Source organism: Hyla sarda, unplaced genomic scaffold (genome assembly GCF_029499605.1).
Source record: "Hyla sarda isolate aHylSar1 unplaced genomic scaffold, aHylSar1.hap1 scaffold_666, whole genome shotgun sequence".
In the NCBI taxonomy this organism is placed as follows: Eukaryota; Metazoa; Chordata; class Amphibia; order Anura; family Hylidae; genus Hyla; species Hyla sarda.
Genome location: NW_026610682.1, coordinates 172,176 through 192,583, shown reverse-complemented (window position 1 = coordinate 192,583; position 20,408 = coordinate 172,176). Strand labels below are relative to the sequence as shown.

At 45.3% G+C, this 20,408-nt stretch overlaps 7 non-coding genes across 7 annotated transcripts; all 7 read right to left on the bottom strand.

The window, feature by feature from the left end:
• Positions 1–1,137: 1,137 nt before the first annotated feature.
• Positions 1,138–1,328, bottom strand: LOC130343065 (U2 spliceosomal RNA). Its single transcript, XR_008882493.1, has one exon. It is a non-coding gene; the product is annotated as a U2 spliceosomal RNA (small nuclear RNA).
• Positions 1,329–3,420: 2,092 nt separating this feature from the next.
• LOC130343064 (U2 spliceosomal RNA) lies at positions 3,421–3,611 on the bottom strand. The gene has a single exon (XR_008882492.1). It is a non-coding gene; the product is annotated as a U2 spliceosomal RNA (small nuclear RNA).
• A 2,094-nt stretch (positions 3,612–5,705) lies between these two features.
• Positions 5,706–5,896, bottom strand: LOC130343063 (U2 spliceosomal RNA). Its single transcript, XR_008882491.1, has one exon. It is a non-coding gene; the product is annotated as a U2 spliceosomal RNA (small nuclear RNA).
• A 2,095-nt stretch (positions 5,897–7,991) lies between these two features.
• Positions 7,992–8,182, bottom strand: LOC130343061 (U2 spliceosomal RNA). Its single transcript, XR_008882490.1, has one exon. It is a non-coding gene; the product is annotated as a U2 spliceosomal RNA (small nuclear RNA).
• A 2,092-nt stretch (positions 8,183–10,274) lies between these two features.
• LOC130343060 (U2 spliceosomal RNA) lies at positions 10,275–10,465 on the bottom strand. The gene has a single exon (XR_008882489.1). It is a non-coding gene; the product is annotated as a U2 spliceosomal RNA (small nuclear RNA).
• A 2,099-nt stretch (positions 10,466–12,564) lies between these two features.
• Positions 12,565–12,755, bottom strand: LOC130343070 (U2 spliceosomal RNA). Its single transcript, XR_008882498.1, has one exon. It is a non-coding gene; the product is annotated as a U2 spliceosomal RNA (small nuclear RNA).
• Positions 12,756–14,837: 2,082 nt separating this feature from the next.
• On the bottom strand, positions 14,838–15,030 carry LOC130343078 (U2 spliceosomal RNA). Its single transcript, XR_008882505.1, has one exon. It is a non-coding gene; the product is annotated as a U2 spliceosomal RNA (small nuclear RNA).
• Positions 15,031–20,408: the final 5,378 nt, after the last annotated feature.

Here is a 20,408-nt window from a genome sequence, read left to right as displayed (position 1 = left end):
ACCTTTTTTTCCCTTCTCTTCCTCTTACTTTTTTTTCACGTTTTTTTACGTTTTTCTCCTTTTCGCCTCTTTTCTGGGCGTATTATTCTTCTTTTTCTTCTTTTTTTTCGTCTAATGCATACCCCATCAGTGCAGCAATGCTTATTCAATACCGCCAGCAGATGGAGACACTGGGGGATAATTTTCTAAGGATTTATACTGATTTTTCCTGTCTGAATTTGTCGCACAGAAAGTTGCAGGCCAAATATGTGTGACATTTCTGCGACTTTAGCTTCTGGAGCATTTTTACAACATTATACATAGGTGCTGAATACATAAAAAGCGACTGTTCAGCGACAGACAAGTCGCATCGGCTGAAAGTAGGCCAGAATGTCAGTCCATGTTGGAGCAGGTTTAGATACAGTCTAAAGCATAGATCTCAAAGTCTGTGCACAGAATTTAGCAAGGGCCTCGCACCTTCTGATGCATCAGGTAGGTGCACAATAGCATAGCCTAACCCTCTGTACTTTGGTCTATATTGATGCGGGACATAGACAGCCAGCTGATGACCAATCCATTAGTGCAATGGATGGCTGGAAGCATTTGTCTTTGCCTTTGCAATACCACAGAAGCAATGCATGGTCAATGTACAGCAATGACACACCTGTGTGAACAGCCAGGAGACCCCCCCCCCCATGTTATGTTACATAGTTACATAGTTAGTACGGTCGAAAAAAGACATATGTCCATCACGTTCAACCAGGGAATTAAGGGGTAGGGGTGTGGCGCGATATTGGGGAAGGGATGAGATTTTATATTTCTTCATAAGCATTAATCTTATTTTGTCAATTAGGAACATTCAGCACCCACCCGCTATCAAGGCAGCTGCCTATCATGTCATGCCCTACCTGCACAGGTGTGCTGGCTACTCAAATGATCCAATTAAGGAGGCCATTTAGTCAGCAGCAGCAGAAGTCCTGTGCCTGGACGCTCCAACAGGGGCCAGACACAAGCAGAAGCAGAAGCAGCAGAAGCAGCAGCAGCACCACCTTTTGTTTTTTGGCTGCAGCAGCAGCAAGGCCCACAGGGCTGGCTAGCTGGCTAGCCAGCAAGCAGGTAGCAATGAAAGTAGGAATCTTTCTTTTTAACCCTGTAAGGGGGTGGTGCACTGTACCCGAAGATACTGCCATATCGGGTCAATGCATAGGGCGACGGAAGCAAGCTTCGAAATCGGCCCCCGTTCTCAAAAATCCATTTAATATATGGTCCCCAGATAGGGGACGTATCAGATATTAAACTGATAAGAACAGATACTACACTTGATCTTAGCCAAAAGGCCGAGAAGCGATAACCGTGAAAGGGGCGGGCCCAACAAGGTCCCCTTCATGGGCACTATCACTGCTTGCTGTCAGGGAGGCTGCCAGACAATTTTCCATGCACACTCTGGGCTGGGGGGCAGTCAACCACCAGTACACACAGCAGAACCTAAACCCATACCATTATTGCTAAGCAGCAAGACAGGGGCCCATTGCACTCCCACGGGGCCTTTTTAAATGCAATCCATAACCCGGATTTGCCAGGAACCCTTCTTACTCCTCCTACTTGCATGTGACACTGGGCTTAGGATCTGCATAGGAAACACACACACAAGCACACACCTACCTTTGTTGCCTGCAGATGCCTCCTTGGCTGTCCCCAAACGGTATCAAACCAACACCCACGGGAAGCTGTAAGCATAGAGGACATGCCTGCACCCCATTGGACTTACCTGTGTGGGTTAAATCCGGGTTATTTGACAACCTATGGCGGTGATGGTTCTGCTCAGGCAGAGCAGTGCTGATGCTCCTCATAAAGCTGTCGCTGCTGTGAAGGTTCTAGGTGACATCACAAATCCCTTTGGTTACATACACAACAAAGCTGGGTTGTTGTTGTTTACACTCTGCAAGGCCTGTGGAAGTGAGTGACATCATAGCACTGTAGTTCTGAGGGTTCAAGATGGATGCAACAATCTCCTGTTGCTTCTATGAAGGCCGTAATAGACGACATCACCAAACAGCTCCATAGTCACATACACAGCAAAGGAGAGATGTTGTTTACACCTAGTGATGTCAGTGGTATTGAGTGACATCACAGCACAGTGCTAAGGCTCCTGGGCCTGGACACAGCAGCGGCTGCAATATCTCAACGGAGAATACGTTTATATCTATGTGTGTGTGTGCGCATATATATATATATATATATATATATATATATATATATATATATATTTCTCCGCCGAAATCACTTTTAAACCCATTTCCACCTTTTTTTCCCTTCTCTTCCTCTTACTTTTTTTTCACGTTTTTTTACGTTTTTCTCCTTTTCGCCTCTTTTCTGGGCGTATTATTCTTCTTTTTCTTCTTTTTTTTCGTCTAATGCATACCCCATCAGTGCAGCAATGCTTATTCAATACCGCCAGCAGATGGAGACACTGGGGGATAATTTTCTAAGGATTTATACTGATTTTTCCTGTCTGAATTTGTCGCACAGAAAGTTGCAGGCCAAATATGTGTGACATTTCTGCGACTTTAGCTTCTAGAGCATTTTTACAACATTATACATAGGTGCTGAATACATAAAAAGCGACTGTTCAGCGACAGACAAGTCGCATCGGCTGAAAGTAGGCCAGAATGTCAGTCCATGTTGGAGCAGGTTTAGATACAGTCTAAAGCATAGATCTCAAAGTCTGTGCACAGAATTTAGCAAGGGCCTCGCACCTTCTGATGCATCAGGTAGGTGCACAATAGCATAGCCTAACCCTCTGTACTTTGGTCTATATTGATGCGGGACATAGACAGCCAGCTGATGACCAATCCATTAGTGCAATGGATGGCTGGAAGCATTTGTCTTTGCCTTTGCAATACCACAGAAGCAATGCATGGTCAATGTACAGCAATGACACACCTGTGTGAACAGCCAGGAGACCCCCCCCCCCCCCCATGTTATGTTACATAGTTACATAGTTAGTACGGTCGAAAAAAGACATATGTCCATCACGTTCAACCAGGGAATTAAGGGGTAGGGGTGTGGCGCGATATTGGGGAAGGGATGAGATTTTATATTTCTTCATAAGCATTAATCTTATTTTGTCAATTAGGAACATTCAGCACCCACCCGCTATCAAGGCAGCTGCCTATCATGTCATGCCCTACCTGCACAGGTGTGCTGGCTACTCAAATGATCCAATTAAGGAGGCCATTTAGTCAGCAGCAGCAGAAGTCCTGTGCCTGGACGCTCCAACAGGGGCCAGACACAAGCAGAAGCAGAAGCAGCAGAAGCAGCAGCAGCACCACCTTTTGTTTTTTGGCTGCAGCAGCAGCAAGGCCCACAGGGCTGGCTAGCTGGCTAGCCAGCAAGCAGGTAGCAATGAAAGTAGGAATCTTTCTTTTTAACCCTGTAAGGGGGTGGTGCACTGTACCCGAAGATACTGCCATATCGGGTCAATGCATAGGGCGACGGAAGCAAGCTTCGAAATCGGCCCCCGTTCTCAAAAATCCATTTAATATATGGTCCCCAGATAGGGGACGTATCAGATATTAAACTGATAAGAACAGATACTACACTTGATCTTAGCCAAAAGGCCGAGAAGCGATAACCGTGAAAGGGGCGGGCCCAACAAGGTCCCCTTCATGGGCACTATCACTGCTTGCTGTCAGGGAGGCTGCCAGACAATTTTCCATGCACACTCTGGGCTGGGGGGCAGTCAACCACCAGTACACACAGCAGAACCTAAACCCATACCATTATTGCTAAGCAGCAAGACAGGGGCCCATTGCACTCCCACGGGGCCTTTTTAAATGCAATCCATAACCCGGATTTGCCAGGAACCCTTCTTACTCCTCCTACTTGCATGTGACACTGGGCTTAGGATCTGCATAGGAAACACACACACAAGCACACACCTACCTTTGTTGCCTGCAGATGCCTCCTTGGCTGTCCCCAAACGGTATCAAACCAACACCCACGGGAAGCTGTAAGCATAGAGGACATGCCTGCACCCCATTGGACTTACCTGTGTGGGGGTTATTTGACAACCTATGGCGGTGATGGTCTGCTCAGGCAGAGCAGTGCTGATGCTCCTCATAAAGCCTGTCGCTGCTGTGAAGGTTCTAGGTGACATCACAAATCCCTTTGGTTACATACACAACAAAGCTGGGTTGTTGTTGTTTACACTCTGCAAGGCCTGTGGAAGTGAGTGACATCATAGCACTGTAGTTCTGAGGGTTCAAGATGGATGCAACAATCTCCTGTTGCTTCTATGAAGGCCGTAATAGATAGACGACATCACCAAACAGCTCCATAGTCACATACACAGCAAAGGAGAGATGTTGTTTACACCTAGTGATGTCAGTGGTATTGAGTGACATCACAGCACAGTGCTAAGGCTCCTGGGCCTGGACACAGCAGCGGCTGCAATATCTCAACGGAGAATACGTTTATATCTATGTGTGTGTGTGCGCATATATATATATATATATATATATATATATATATATATATATATATATTTCTCCGCCGAAATCACTTTTAAACCCATTTCCACCTTTTTTTCCCTTCTCTTCCTCTTACTTTTTTTTCACGTTTTTTTACGTTTTTCTCCTTTTCGCCTCTTTTCTGGGCGTATTATTCTTCTTTTTCTTCTTTTTTTTCGTCTAATGCATACCCCATCAGTGCAGCAATGCTTATTCAATACCGCCAGCAGATGGAGACACTGGGGGATAATTTTCTAAGGATTTATACTGATTTTTCCTGTCTGAATTTGTCGCACAGAAAGTTGCAGGCCAAATATGTGTGACATTTCTGCGACTTTAGCTTCTAGAGCATTTTTACAACATTATACATAGGTGCTGAATACATAAAAAGCGACTGTTCAGCGACAGACAAGTCGCATCGGCTGAAAGTAGGCCAGAATGTCAGTCCATGTTGGAGCAGGTTTAGATACAGTCTAAAGCATAGATCTCAAAGTCTGTGCACAGAATTTAGCAAGGGCCTCGCACCTTCTGATGCATCAGGTAGGTGCACAATAGCATAGCCTAACCCTCTGTACTTTGGTCTATATTGATGCGGGACATAGACAGCCAGCTGATGACCAATCCATTAGTGCAATGGATGGCTGGAAGCATTTGTCTTTGCCTTTGCAATACCACAGAAGCAATGCATGGTCAATGTACAGCAATGACACACCTGTGTGAACAGCCAGGAGACCCCCCCCCCCCCCCCCCCCATGTTATGTTACATAGTTACATAGTTAGTACGGTCGAAAAAAGACATATGTCCATCACGTTCAACCAGGGAATTAAGGGGTAGGGGTGTGGCGCGATATTGGGGAAGGGATGAGATTTTATATTTCTTCATAAGCATTAATCTTATTTTGTCAATTAGGAACATTCAGCACCCACCCGCTATCAAGGCAGCTGCCTATCATGTCATGCCCTACCTGCACAGGTGTGCTGGCTACTCAAATGATCCAATTAAGGAGGCCATTTAGTCAGCAGCAGCAGAAGTCCTGTGCCTGGACGCTCCAACAGGGGCCAGACACAAGCAGAAGCAGAAGCAGCAGAAGCAGCAGCAGCACCACCTTTTGTTTTTTGGCTGCAGCAGCAGCAAGGCCCACAGGGCTGGCTAGCTGGCTAGCCAGCAAGCAGGTAGCAATGAAAGTAGGAATCTTTCTTTTTAACCCTGTAAGGGGGTGGTGCACTGTACCCGAAGATACTGCCATATCGGGTCAATGCATAGGGCGACGGAAGCAAGCTTCGAAATCGGCCCCCGTTCTCAAAAATCCATTTAATATATGGTCCCCAGATAGGGGACGTATCAGATATTAAACTGATAAGAACAGATACTACACTTGATCTTAGCCAAAAGGCCGAGAAGCGATAACCGTGAAAGGGGCGGGCCCAACAAGGTCCCCTTCATGGGCACTATCACTGCTTGCTGTCAGGGAGGCTGCCAGACAATTTTCCATGCACACTCTGGGCTGGGGGGCAGTCAACCACCAGTACACACAGCAGAACCTAAACCCATACCATTATTGCTAAGCAGCAAGACAGGGGCCCATTGCACTCCCACGGGGCCTTTTTAAATGCAATCCATAACCCGGATTTGCCAGGAACCCTTCTTACTCCTCCTACTTGCATGTGACACTGGGCTTAGGATCTGCATAGGAAACACACACACAAGCACACACCTACCTTTGTTGCCTGCAGATGCCTCCTTGGCTGTCCCCAAACGGTATCAAACCAACACCCACGGGAAGCTGTAAGCATAGAGGACATGCCTGCACCCCATTGGACTTACCTGTGTGGGTTAAATCCGGGTTATTTGACAACCTATGGCGGTGATGGTTCTGCTCAGGCAGAGCAGTGCTGATGCTCCTCATAAAGCTGTCGCTGCTGTGAAGGTTCTAGGTGACATCACAAATCCCTTTGGTTACATACACAACAAAGCTGGGTTGTTGTTGTTTACACTCTGCAAGGCCTGTGGAAGTGAGTGACATCATAGCACTGTAGTTCTGAGGGTTCAAGATGGATGCAACAATCTCCTGTTGCTTCTATGAAGGCCGTAATAGACGACATCACCAAACAGCTCCATAGTCACATACACAGCAAAGGAGAGATGTTGTTTACACCTAGTGATGTCAGTGGTATTGAGTGACATCACAGCACAGTGCTAAGGCTCCTGGGCCTGGACACAGCAGCGGCTGCAATATCTCAACGGAGAATACGTTTATATCTATGTGTGTGTGTGCGCATATATATATATATATATAGTATATATATATATATATATATATATATTTCTCCGCCGAAATCACTTTTAAACCCATTTCCACCTTTTTTTCCCTTCTCTTCCTCTTACTTTTTTTTCACGTTTTTTTACGTTTTTCTCCTTTTCGCCTCTTTTCTGGGCGTATTATTCTTCTTTTTCTTCTTTTTTTTCGTCTAATGCATACCCCATCAGTGCAGCAATGCTTATTCAATACCGCCAGCAGATGGAGACACTGGGGGATAATTTTCTAAGGATTTATACTGATTTTTCCTGTCTGAATTTGTCGCACAGAAAGTTGCAGGCCAAATATGTGTGACATTTCTGCGACTTTAGCTTCTAGAGCATTTTTACAACATTATACATAGGTGCTGAATACATAAAAAGCGACTGTTCAGCGACAGACAAGTCGCATCGGCTGAAAGTAGGCCAGAATGTCAGTCCATGTTGGAGCAGGTTTAGATACAGTCTAAAGCATAGATCTCAAAGTCTGTGCACAGAATTTAGCAAGGGCCTCGCACCTTCTGATGCATCAGGTAGGTGCACAATAGCATAGCCTAACCCTCTGTACTTTGGTCTATATTGATGCGGGACATAGACAGCCAGCTGATGACCAATCCATTAGTGCAATGGATGGCTGGAAGCATTTGTCTTTGCCTTTGCAATACCACAGAAGCAATGCATGGTCAATGTACAGCAATGACACACCTGTGTGAACAGCCAGGAGACCCCCCCCCCCCCCCCCATGTTATGTTACATAGTTACATAGTTAGTACGGTCGAAAAAAGACATATGTCCATCACGTTCAACCAGGGAATTAAGGGGTAGGGGTGTGGCGCGATATTGGGGAAGGGATGAGATTTTATATTTCTTCATAAGCATTAATCTTATTTTGTCAATTAGGAACATTCAGCACCCACCCGCTATCAAGGCAGCTGCCTATCATGTCATGCCCTACCTGCACAGGTGTGCTGGCTACTCAAATGATCCAATTAAGGAGGCCATTTAGTCAGCAGCAGCAGAAGTCCTGTGCCTGGACGCTCCAACAGGGGCCAGACACAAGCAGAAGCAGAAGCAGCAGAAGCAGCAGCAGCACCACCTTTTGTTTTTTGGCTGCAGCAGCAGCAAGGCCCACAGGGCTGGCTAGCTGGCTAGCCAGCAAGCAGGTAGCAATGAAAGTAGGAATCTTTCTTTTTAACCCTGTAAGGGGGTGGTGCACTGTACCCGAAGATACTGCCATATCGGGTCAATGCATAGGGCGACGGAAGCAAGCTTCGAAATCGGCCCCCGTTCTCAAAAATCCATTTAATATATGGTCCCCAGATAGGGGACGTATCAGATATTAAACTGATAAGAACAGATACTACACTTGATCTTAGCCAAAAGGCCGAGAAGCGATAACCGTGAAAGGGGCGGGCCCAACAAGGTCCCCTTCATGGGCACTATCACTGCTTGCTGTCAGGGAGGCTGCCAGACAATTTTCCATGCACACTCTGGGCTGGGGGGCAGTCAACCACCAGTACACACAGCAGAACCTAAACCCATACCATTATTGCTAAGCAGCAAGACAGGGGCCCATTGCACTCCCACGGGGCCTTTTTAAATGCAATCCATAACCCGGATTTGCCAGGAACCCTTCTTACTCCTCCTACTTGCATGTGACACTGGGCTTAGGATCTGCATAGGAAACACACACACAAGCACACACCTACCTTTGTTGCCTGCAGATGCCTCCTTGGCTGTCCCCAAACGGTATCAAACCAACACCCACGGGAAGCTGTAAGCATAGAGGACATGCCTGCACCCCATTGGACTTACCTGTGTGGGTTAAATCCGGGTTATTTGACAACCTATGGCGGTGATGGTTCTGCTCAGGCAGAGCAGTGCTGATGCTCCTCATAAAGCTGTCGCTGCTGTGAAGGTTCTAGGTGACATCACAAATCCCTTTGGTTACATACACAACAAAGCTGGGTTGTTGTTGTTTACACTCTGCAAGGCCTGTGGAAGTGAGTGACATCATAGCACTGTAGTTCTGAGGGTTCAAGATGGATGCAACAATCTCCTGTTGCTTCTATGAAGGCCGTAATAGACGACATCACCAAACAGCTCCATAGTCACATACACAGCAAAGGAGAGATGTTGTTTACACCTAGTGATGTCAGTGGTATTGAGTGACATCACAGCACAGTGCTAAGGCTCCTGGGCCTGGACACAGCAGCGGCTGCAATATCTCAACGGAGAATACGTTTATATCTATGTGTGTGTGTGCGCATATATATATATATATATATATATATATATATATATATATATATTTCTCCGCCGAAATCACTTTTAAACCCATTTCCACCTTTTTTTCCCTTCTCTTCCTCTTACTTTTTTTTCACGTTTTTTTACGTTTTTCTCCTTTTCGCCTCTTTTCTGGGCGTATTATTCTTCTTTTTCTTCTTTTTTTTCGTCTAATGCATACCCCATCAGTGCAGCAATGCTTATTCAATACCGCCAGCAGATGGAGACACTGGGGGATAATTTTCTAAGGATTTATACTGATTTTTCCTGTCTGAATTTGTCGCACAGAAAGTTGCAGGCCAAATATGTGTGACATTTCTGCGACTTTAGCTTCTAGAGCATTTTTACAACATTATACATAGGTGCTGAATACATAAAAAGCGACTGTTCAGCGACAGACAAGTCGCATCGGCTGAAAGTAGGCCAGAATGTCAGTCCATGTTGGAGCAGGTTTAGATACAGTCTAAAGCATAGATCTCAAAGTCTGTGCACAGAATTTAGCAAGGGCCTCGCACCTTCTGATGCATCAGGTAGGTGCACAATAGCATAGCCTAACCCTCTGTACTTTGGTCTATATTGATGCGGGACATAGACAGCCAGCTGATGACCAATCCATTAGTGCAATGGATGGCTGGAAGCATTTGTCTTTGCCTTTGCAATACCACAGAAGCAATGCATGGTCAATGTACAGCAATGACACACCTGTGTGAACAGCCAGGAGACCCCCCCCCCCCCCCCCATGTTATGTTACATAGTTACATAGTTAGTACGGTCGAAAAAAGACATATGTCCATCACGTTCAACCAGGGAATTAAGGGGTAGGGGTGTGGCGCGATATTGGGGAAGGGATGAGATTTTATATTTCTTCATAAGCATTAATCTTATTTTGTCAATTAGGAACATTCAGCACCCACCCGCTATCAAGGCAGCTGCCTATCATGTCATGCCCTACCTGCACAGGTGTGCTGGCTACTCAAATGATCCAATTAAGGAGGCCATTTAGTCAGCAGCAGCAGAAGTCCTGTGCCTGGACGCTCCAACAGGGGCCAGACACAAGCAGAAGCAGAAGCAGCAGAAGCAGCAGCAGCACCACCTTTTGTTTTTTGGCTGCAGCAGCAGCAAGGCCCACAGGGCTGGCTAGCTGGCTAGCCAGCAAGCAGGTAGCAATGAAAGTAGGAATCTTTCTTTTTAACCCTGTAAGGGGGTGGTGCACTGTACCCGAAGATACTGCCATATCGGGTCAATGCATAGGGCGACGGAAGCAAGCTTCGAAATCGGCCCCCGTTCTCAAAAATCCATTTAATATATGGTCCCCAGATAGGGGACGTATCAGATATTAAACTGATAAGAACAGATACTACACTTGATCTTAGCCAAAAGGCCGAGAAGCGATAACCGTGAAAGGGGCGGGCCCAACAAGGTCCCCTTCATGGGCACTATCACTGCTTGCTGTCAGGGAGGCTGCCAGACAATTTTCCATGCACACTCTGGGCTGGGGGGCAGTCAACCACCAGTACACACAGCAGAACCTAAACCCATACCATTATTGCTAAGCAGCAAGACAGGGGCCCATTGCACTCCCACGGGGCCTTTTTAAATGCAATCCATAACCCGGATTTGCCAGGAACCCTTCTTACTCCTCCTACTTGCATGTGACACTGGGCTTAGGATCTGCATAGGAAACACACACACAAGCACACACCTACCTTTGTTGCCTGCAGATGCCTCCTTGGCTGTCCCCAAACGGTATCAAACCAACACCCACGGGAAGCTGTAAGCATAGAGGACATGCCTGCACCCCATTGGACTTACCTGTGTGGGTTAAATCCGGGTTATTTGACAACCTATGGCGGTGATGGTTCTGCTCAGGCAGAGCAGTGCTGATGCTCCTCATAAAGCTGTCGCTGCTGTGAAGGTTCTAGGTGACATCACAAATCCCTTTGGTTACATACACAACAAAGCTGGGTTGTTGTTGTTTACACTCTGCAAGGCCTGTGGAAGTGAGTGACATCATAGCACTGTAGTTCTGAGGGTTCAAGATGGATGCAACAATCTCCTGTTGCTTCTATGAAGGCCGTAATAGACGACATCACCAAACAGCTCCATAGTCACATACACAGCAAAGGAGAGATGTTGTTTACACCTAGTGATGTCAGTGGTATTGAGTGACATCACAGCACAGTGCTAAGGCTCCTGGGCCTGGACACAGCAGCGGCTGCAATATCTCAACGGAGAATACGTTTATATCTATGTGTGTGTGTGCGCATATATATATATATATATATATATATATATATATATATATATATATATATATTTCTCCGCCGAAATCACTTTTAAACCCATTTCCACCTTTTTTTCCCTTCTCTTCCTCTTACTTTTTTTTCACGTTTTTTTACGTTTTTCTCCTTTTCGCCTCTTTTCTGGGCGTATTATTCTTCTTTTTCTTCTTTTTTTTCGTCTAATGCATACCCCATCAGTGCAGCAATGCTTATTCAATACCGCCAGCAGATGGAGACACTGGGGGATAATTTTCTAAGGATTTATACTGATTTTTCCTGTCTGAATTTGTCGCACAGAAAGTTGCAGGCCAAATATGTGTGACATTTCTGCGACTTTAGCTTCTAGAGCATTTTTACAACATTATACATAGGTGCTGAATACATAAAAAGCGACTGTTCAGCGACAGACAAGTCGCATCGGCTGAAAGTAGGCCAGAATGTCAGTCCATGTTGGAGCAGGTTTAGATACAGTCTAAAGCATAGATCTCAAAGTCTGTGCACAGAATTTAGCAAGGGCCTCGCACCTTCTGATGCATCAGGTAGGTGCACAATAGCATAGCCTAACCCTCTGTACTTTGGTCTATATTGATGCGGGACATAGACAGCCAGCTGATGACCAATCCATTAGTGCAATGGATGGCTGGAAGCATTTGTCTTTGCCTTTGCAATACCACAGAAGCAATGCATGGTCAATGTACAGCAATGACACACCTGTGTGAACAGCCAGGAGACCCCCCCCCCCCCCCCATGTTATGTTACATAGTTACATAGTTAGTACGGTCGAAAAAAGACATATGTCCATCACGTTCAACCAGGGAATTAAGGGGTAGGGGTGTGGCGCGATATTGGGGAAGGGATGAGATTTTATATTTCTTCATAAGCATTAATCTTATTTTGTCAATTAGGAACATTCAGCACCCACCCGCTATCAAGGCAGCTGCCTATCATGTCATGCCCTACCTGCACAGGTGTGCTGGCTACTCAAATGATCCAATTAAGGAGGCCATTTAGTCAGCAGCAGCAGAAGTCCTGTGCCTGGACGCTCCAACAGGGGCCAGACACAAGCAGAAGCAGAAGCAGCAGAAGCAGCAGCAGCACCACCTTTTGTTTTTTGGCTGCAGCAGCAGCAAGGCCCACAGGGCTGGCTAGCTGGCTAGCCAGCAAGCAGGTAGCAATGAAAGTAGGAATCTTTCTTTTTAACCCTGTAAGGGGGTGGTGCACAGTACCCGAAGATACTGCCATATCGGGTCAATGCATAGGGCGACGGAAGCAAGCTTCGAAATCGGCCCCCGTTCTCAAAAATCCATTTAATATATGGTCCCCAGATAGGGGACGTATCAGATATTAAACTGATAAGAACAGATACTACACTTGATCTTAGCCAAAAGGCCGAGAAGCGATAACCGTGAAAGGGGCGGGCCCAACAAGGTCCCCTTCATGGGCACTATCACTGCTTGCTGTCAGGGAGGCTGCCAGACAATTTTCCATGCACACTCTGGGCTGGGGGGCAGTCAACCACCAGTACACACAGCAGAACCTAAACCCATACCATTATTGCTAAGCAGCAAGACAGGGGCCCATTGCACTCCCACGGGGCCTTTTTAAATGCAATCCATAACCCGGATTTGCCAGGAACCCTTCTTACTCCTCCTACTTGCATGTGACACTGGGCTTAGGATCTGCATAGGAAACACACACACAAGCACACACCTACCTTTGTTGCCTGCAGATGCCTCCTTGGCTGTCCCCAAACGGTATCAAACCAACACCCACGGGAAGCTGTAAGCATAGAGGACATGCCTGCACCCCATTGGACTTACCTGTGTGGGTTAAATCCAGGTTATTTGACAACCTATGGCGGTGATGGTTCTGCTCAGGCAGAGCAGTGCTGATGCTCCTCATAAAGCTGTCGCTGCTGTGAAGGTTCTAGGTGACATCACAAATCCCTTTGGTTACATACACAACAAAGCTGGGTTGTTGTTGTTTACACTCTGCAAGGCCTGTGGAAGTGAGTGACATCATAGCACTGTAGTTCTGAGGGTTCTAGATGGATGCAACAATCTCCTGTTGCTTCTATGAAGGCCATAATAGACGACATCACCAAACAGCTCCATAGTCACATACACAGCAAAGGAAAGATGTTGTTTACACCTAGTGATGTCAGTGGTATTGAGTGACATCACAGCACAGTGCTAAGGCTCCTGGGCCTGGACACAGCAGCGGCTGCAATATCTCAACGGAGAATACGTTTATATATATGTGTGTGTGTGCGCGTATATATATATATATATATATATATATATATATATATTTCTCCGCCGAAATCACTTTTAAACCCATTTCCACCTTTTTTTCCCTTCTCTTCCTCTTACTTTTTTTTCACGTTTTTTTACGTTTTTCTCCTTTTCGCCTCTTTTCTGGGCGTATTATTCTTCTTTTTCTTCTTTTTTTTCGTCTAATGCATACCCCATCAGTGCAGCAATGCTTATTCAATACCGCCAGCAGATGGAGACACTGGGGGATAATTTTCTAAGGATTTATACTGATTTTTCCTGTCTGAATTTGTCGCACAGAAAGTTGCAGGCCAAATATGTGTGACATTTCTGCGACTTTAGCTTCTAGAGCATTTTTACAACATTATACATAGGTGCTGAATACATAAAAAGCGACTGTTCAGCGACAGACAAGTCGCATCGGCTGAAAGTAGGCCAGAATGTCAGTCCATGTTGGAGCAGGTTTAGATACAGTCTAAAGCATAGATCTCAAAGTCTGTGCACAGAATTTAGCAAGGGCCTCGCACCTTCTGATGCATCAGGTAGGTGCACTATAGCATAGCCTAACCCTCTGTACTTTGGTCTATATTGATGCGGGACATAGACAGCCAGCTGATGACCAATCCATTAGTGCAATGGATTTGTGGAAGCATTTGTCTTTGCCTTTGCAATACCACAGAAGCAATGCATGGTCAATGTACAGCAATGACACACCTGTGTGAACAGCCAGGAGACCCCCCCATGTTATGTTACATAGTTACATAGTTAGTACGGTCGAAAAAAGACATATGTCCATCAAGTTCAACCAGGGAATTAAGGGGTAGGGGTGTGGCGCGATATTGGGGAAGGGATGAGATTTTATATTTCTTCATAAGCATTAATCTTATTTTGTCAATTAGGAACATTCAGCACCCACCCGCTATCAAGGCAGCTGCCTATCATGTCATGCCCTACCTGCACAGGTGTGCTGGCTACTCAATTGATCCAATTAAGGAGGCCATTTAGTCAGCAGCAGCAGAAGTCCTGTGCCTGGACGCTCCAACAGCGGCCAGACACAAGCAGAAGCAGCAGAAGCAGCAGCAGCACCACCTTTTGTTTTTTGGCTGCAGCAGCAGCAGCAGCAGCAGCAAGGCCCACAGGGCTGGCTAGCTGGCTAGCCAGCAAGCAGGTAGCAATGAAAGTAGGAATCTTTCTTTTTAACCCTGTAAGGGGGTGGTGCACTGTACCCGAAGATACTGCCATATCGGGTCAATGCATAGGGCGACGGAAGCAAGCTTCGAAATCGGCCCCCGTTCTCAAAAATCCATTTAATATATGGTCCCCAGATAGGGGACGTATCAGATATTAAACTGATAAGAACAGATTTTTTTTTTTTTTTTTATAAACCTTCAGGTTTAGACTAAACACCACTTAGATAACGCGTCATTTTTGACTCATGGTAAAGTCTAACTCATCATTAGGTCATTCTTTATTTGTTCAAAGCAAATTCAAAACAAATTCAAATACCATCACCATTACACCCTTACAACATGTCTCCACTTCAAAAATTTCCATATCCCCTCTGCATCTATTTCACCTAATTTCTTTTTATCACGTAAATAAACGGTGTACAACCTATCCAGAATCATTCTTAAACTTCCTTCCACAGTCACATCTTTTCTCTTAAACACATATAAATTTCTAACATCCCACAAGACTTCCTTCACAATCGCCAACAACACAAACAACACCCTTTCATTCTTTCTTCCAATCATACTAAGACCAAACATCACAACCTCATATGACAACCTATTTATCCCAGTCAACTCCTTACACAACGGACCTATCCCTCTCCATACATTCTGAGCCATGTCACAATTCCAAATCACATGCATCACACTTTCAACCCCACTACAATCTTCCCTCGGACATATTTCACTCCTTCCAATTCCTCTATTCCTTTGGAACTCTCTTACTGGTAACGCTCCATGCAAACACTGCCATCCTATCTCTCTCTGTCTATTTGATATTCCATCTGTCATTAAACTCTTCCACACCTTAGACACATCCTGGCCTCTTACCATATTAATCGGACACTCCACCTCACTTGCGGCGACATACCCAAACACATTCTTCTTACTTTCAAACAACTCCTTTCTCACACCAATCAACCTATAACTCTCCAAAAACTTTTCCACATACAAATACCAACTCGGGCACACAAACGCATAAGGCACTCTCAAATCTCTCTCCAGCCAACCTAATTTGCATAACACACGCCCACCTAAATATCTCAACATACATGCAAAATTCTTTTCTCCTCTCATCATCCTTCTAACCGCAAACACCACATTCACCCCCAAATACACATCTAGATTTGGAAATCCCATTCCACCCTTACTACCATCCTTCATCACAACTTCTCTCCTCACTCTTTCCACTTTTGTACCCCAAAAAAACACAAACAAAATTCTTTTTAACTTCCTTAAAACCATGTAACTTGGCGGAAACACTATTGCCACATACAATAAAATAGGCAATATTACACTTTTCACAACCAGCACTTTCCCAACCATAGACAAATCTCTCAACCTCCAAAGACTCAATTTTTTGGACACTCTCTTCTCTACATCATCCCAACTTTCTCTCCCATCCAATCTTTCATCCATTTTAACACCTAAAACCTGAATACCACCTTCAATATTCTTCATACCCACATCCTCACTTCCTTGCATACTACCAAAACATTTATACTCACTTTTGTCCCAATTCACCTTAAACCCAGATGCTCCACAAAACAATCCAACTAGTAACTTTGCCCTTCTCATAACAGCCACAGACTCTCCCAAAATACACACATCATCCATGTAGGCCAAAACTTTGACTTCTCTCCCACCACTCCCTGGAATTTTTAACCCTCTAACACACTTATCCCGCCGCAACATCTCTAATAATGGCTCCATAGCACATATAAAAGCCATAGGGGACAACGGACAACCCTGCCTTACACCAGAACATACTTTCACCTTCTCAGACATCCAACCATTTATCAAAACCTTACTATATACTCCATCATACAGCATCCTTACAACATTTACAAAATCCCCCGGGAATCCCATTCTCACTAATACTCTAAACAAAAACCTATGTGACAGACGATCAAACGCCTTTTCAAAATCTATCGACATCACTCTAACCTCCTGTTTCCTACTCATACTATCCCATAACAAATCTCTCAACAAACACAAATTTTCATTTATTCTTCTCCCAGGCACTCCACACACTTGTTCTTCTCCAATCACCTGCTCAACCACATCTCTCATCCTATTTGTAATTATTTTAGCAAACACCTTATAATCTACATTCAACAAAGTTATCGGCCTCCAATTCCTCACATCATTCACATCACCTTTCTTATAAATCAACACAACCACTCCACTCTTCATACTTTCCACCATTCTCTCCTTCCTCCACATATACCTATACACTTCCACCAAATCATCCTTCACAACATCCCAAATCCAAGCATAAAATTCAACAGGCAACCCATCCTCTCCAGGCGTTTTATTTCTTGACATACTATCCACAGTCCTCTTCACTTCCTCCTCTCCAATCTCTCTCATCAGAGTCCCATATTCACTACCATCCACTCTCTTATCAAGCACTCTCAACACTTCATCCTGCAAGTCCTCTTCACAATCTTTTACCGCATACAACTCTTCATAAAAAATTTTAACCACTCCCAACACAGCTTTACCTTTAACCAGACAGCCATCATCATCATACACTCTTACCATATCCTCTCTCTTCCCAATAACTTTTTTAAAGAAATATCTCGAACATTTTTCATCTTTCTCTAACTTATCAAGTTTTGCTTGATACATCAACTCTTTACCTTTCTCATTCAACCAATTTTTTCGATCACTCTTCACAACCTCAATCTGCTCACCCACACTCCAGCCATACTTCTTTAACTTATTGAGAAACACCAATCTTTTATTCAACCATTCATACTTCTTCTTCCTCCCAGCATTCCGCTTATATCCCTCTCTTTTAAAGAAAACTTTTGTTTGACCCTTAACCCATTCCCACCAACACAATATATCAGGAAAATCATTCTTTTTCTTACACCAACCCCTATACTTATTAACATATCTATCATACACTCCTTCCACTTCCAACAATTTAACATTTAATTTCCATACACCCCTCCCACTCACACAATCTGCATCCAATACTAACTCACAACACACATACTCATGATCTGAATATCCTACTTTTTTTTGCATATAATTCTTACATAACACACCCTTAGACACAAAACACATATCAAGTCTGGAACTATGACTTCCACTATCAGAATAATATGTATCTAACAAAGGACACACTCCACACGCTTCAGCCACATCCTTTAACTTAAAGTCACACACCATACTTTTAAGAATATTCCCAGATACATCCACATTCCCCTCAATTTCACAATTGAAATCCCCCACCCACACCAAAGGTATTTTACCCGGCAGAAACCTCTTAATTACCTCCAACAACCCCACCCGCTCCTCCCTCCTTACCGGCGCATACACATTTATCAACCTAAATTTAACCCCCTGCACCTTAACCTCCACCATGATACACCTCCCCTCCTCTATTACCACATAACTACAAACTTCAAACTTAAAGCTCTTAAAAAGCACCCCTACCCCATCATTCCTATTATGCCCAGACACCGACCAAACAGCAGGACCATAAGCCCATTCTCCCTTCCCCGGAATATCATTTAGCCCACATTCCTGCAAACAAATAATGTCCGCTTTTTTCCCTGCCAAGTCCTCCAAAATTACTGTCCTTCTGACTTTACTTCTAAAGACTCTAACGTTTATAGAACCGACTAAAAAAGACATACCACCATCTTAACAACCCTAAGGAAGAATTTGACAGAAAAGAAGAAAGTTATTTAGGTAGCTTTCCTCAGCGGTGTGGGAGAAGCTTCTCCCGCAGAGCACGCATCCATGTCGCTCTCAGATAGCGGTTGATACCGATTGTCCGTAGCCACCAGCGTCGACTCCATCTGTCCACCAGAAAGCTTCCTGGCCGTCTTCTTGGGGGGACGAAAAAGATCAAAGTCATCCTCTCTCTCTCTATGTCTCTCCTCACGGTCTTCACCCTCAGAAGAAGACCACTCTTCAATTTGCGGCGACTCCTCAGCCGGGGGACTGGGAGCATCCTCAATCTCCCCTTCTTCCACTTGCACCGCCATTTGCTCCTCCTCCACCACCACTTGCTCCTCCACCACCTTCACTTGCTCCTCTACCACCACAGGACTCTGTACCTCTCCAATAATAACGCTCTCTCTTGCAGGAACCACTGCAGCCGCAGCTGCAGCTGCCCTCCTCCTCTCCACCATTTCCTCTTCCATTCTCCTCTCCTCCTCCCTCCTCTTCAACACTGGACAGTTCTTGTACACATGGCCAGCTTCCCCACATAGGTCACAGGTCCTCGGGTGTGGACATGCACCCGCCTCATGCCCCGGTTGCTTACAGTTCCTGCATTTCTTACTGCCAGGGCAGGCCTCCTTCACATGTCCAAACAATAGACAATTTCTACAGAAAGATGGCTGTCCGTAGTAATAGAGATAACCTCTGAAACCAGCAATGGTAAAGTTCGCCGGAGGGTGCTTAACGCCTCCAATGCAATCTCCATCAAGCCGCAACTTCACAAAGAACTTATACGTGCCATTAAATACACCAATGCTGCTTGTCTGCTTAGTACCACCAGCAATAGACTCACAATAGATGCTCAAGAAGTTCTTAATCATAGAGACATCAACAAACGGATTGTACATGTGGATAAACAAAGTCTTTGTCCCCATTTCAAAAAGGGGATAAAAGGACACATCCCGCAAAACCTCACTTCCACTGTTCCGTTTTAAGCACTCATAAAAGTTCTGGCAGTCAGCATCATATAAGAAGGACACGTCATAAATACCTTGGCGCTTGTTCTCCTGGACACAAAAGAGGTCGCTCAAGGAAAATCCTGCCAGTCGCTCCACAATGGTATGGCCGATGTATTCAATGCTGTTTCTTAGACGATCCGTGGTTAGCACCTTGATGCGTACGGTCTTCTCCACTGCAGACATGTTGGATCCAGCCATCTTTCCAAATCTGTCGGTAACGAGTACCACAGTCTTGATCACCTACGCAGCTAGTCGCGGCGCAGTTCACTCGCACCCTCAGCGCCGACCGAGGCAATAAACCCCGATCTTAGCCAAAAGGCCGAGAAGCGATAACCGTGAAAGGGGCGGGCCCAACAAGGTCCCCTTCATGGGCACTATCACTGCTTGCTGTCAGGGAGGCTGCCAGACAATTTTCCATGCACACTCTGGGCTGGGGGGCAGTCAACCACCAGTACACACAGCAGAACCTAAACCCATACCATTATTGCTAAGCAGCAAGACAGGGGCCCATTGCACTCCCACGGGGCCTTTTTAAATGCAATCCATAACCCGGATTTGCCAGGAACCCTTCTTACTCCTCCTACTTGCATGTGACACTGGGCTTAGGATCTGCATAGGAAACACACACACAAGCACACACCTACCTTTGTTGCCTGCAGATGCCTCCTTGGCTGTCCCCAAACGGTATCAAACCAACACCCACGGGAAGCTGTAAGCATAGAGGACATGCCTGCACCCCATTGGACTTACCTGTGTGGGTTAAATCCGGGTTATTTGACAACCTATGGCGGTGATGGTTCTGCTCAGGCAGAGCAGTGCTGATGCTCCTCATAAAGCTGTCGCTGCTGT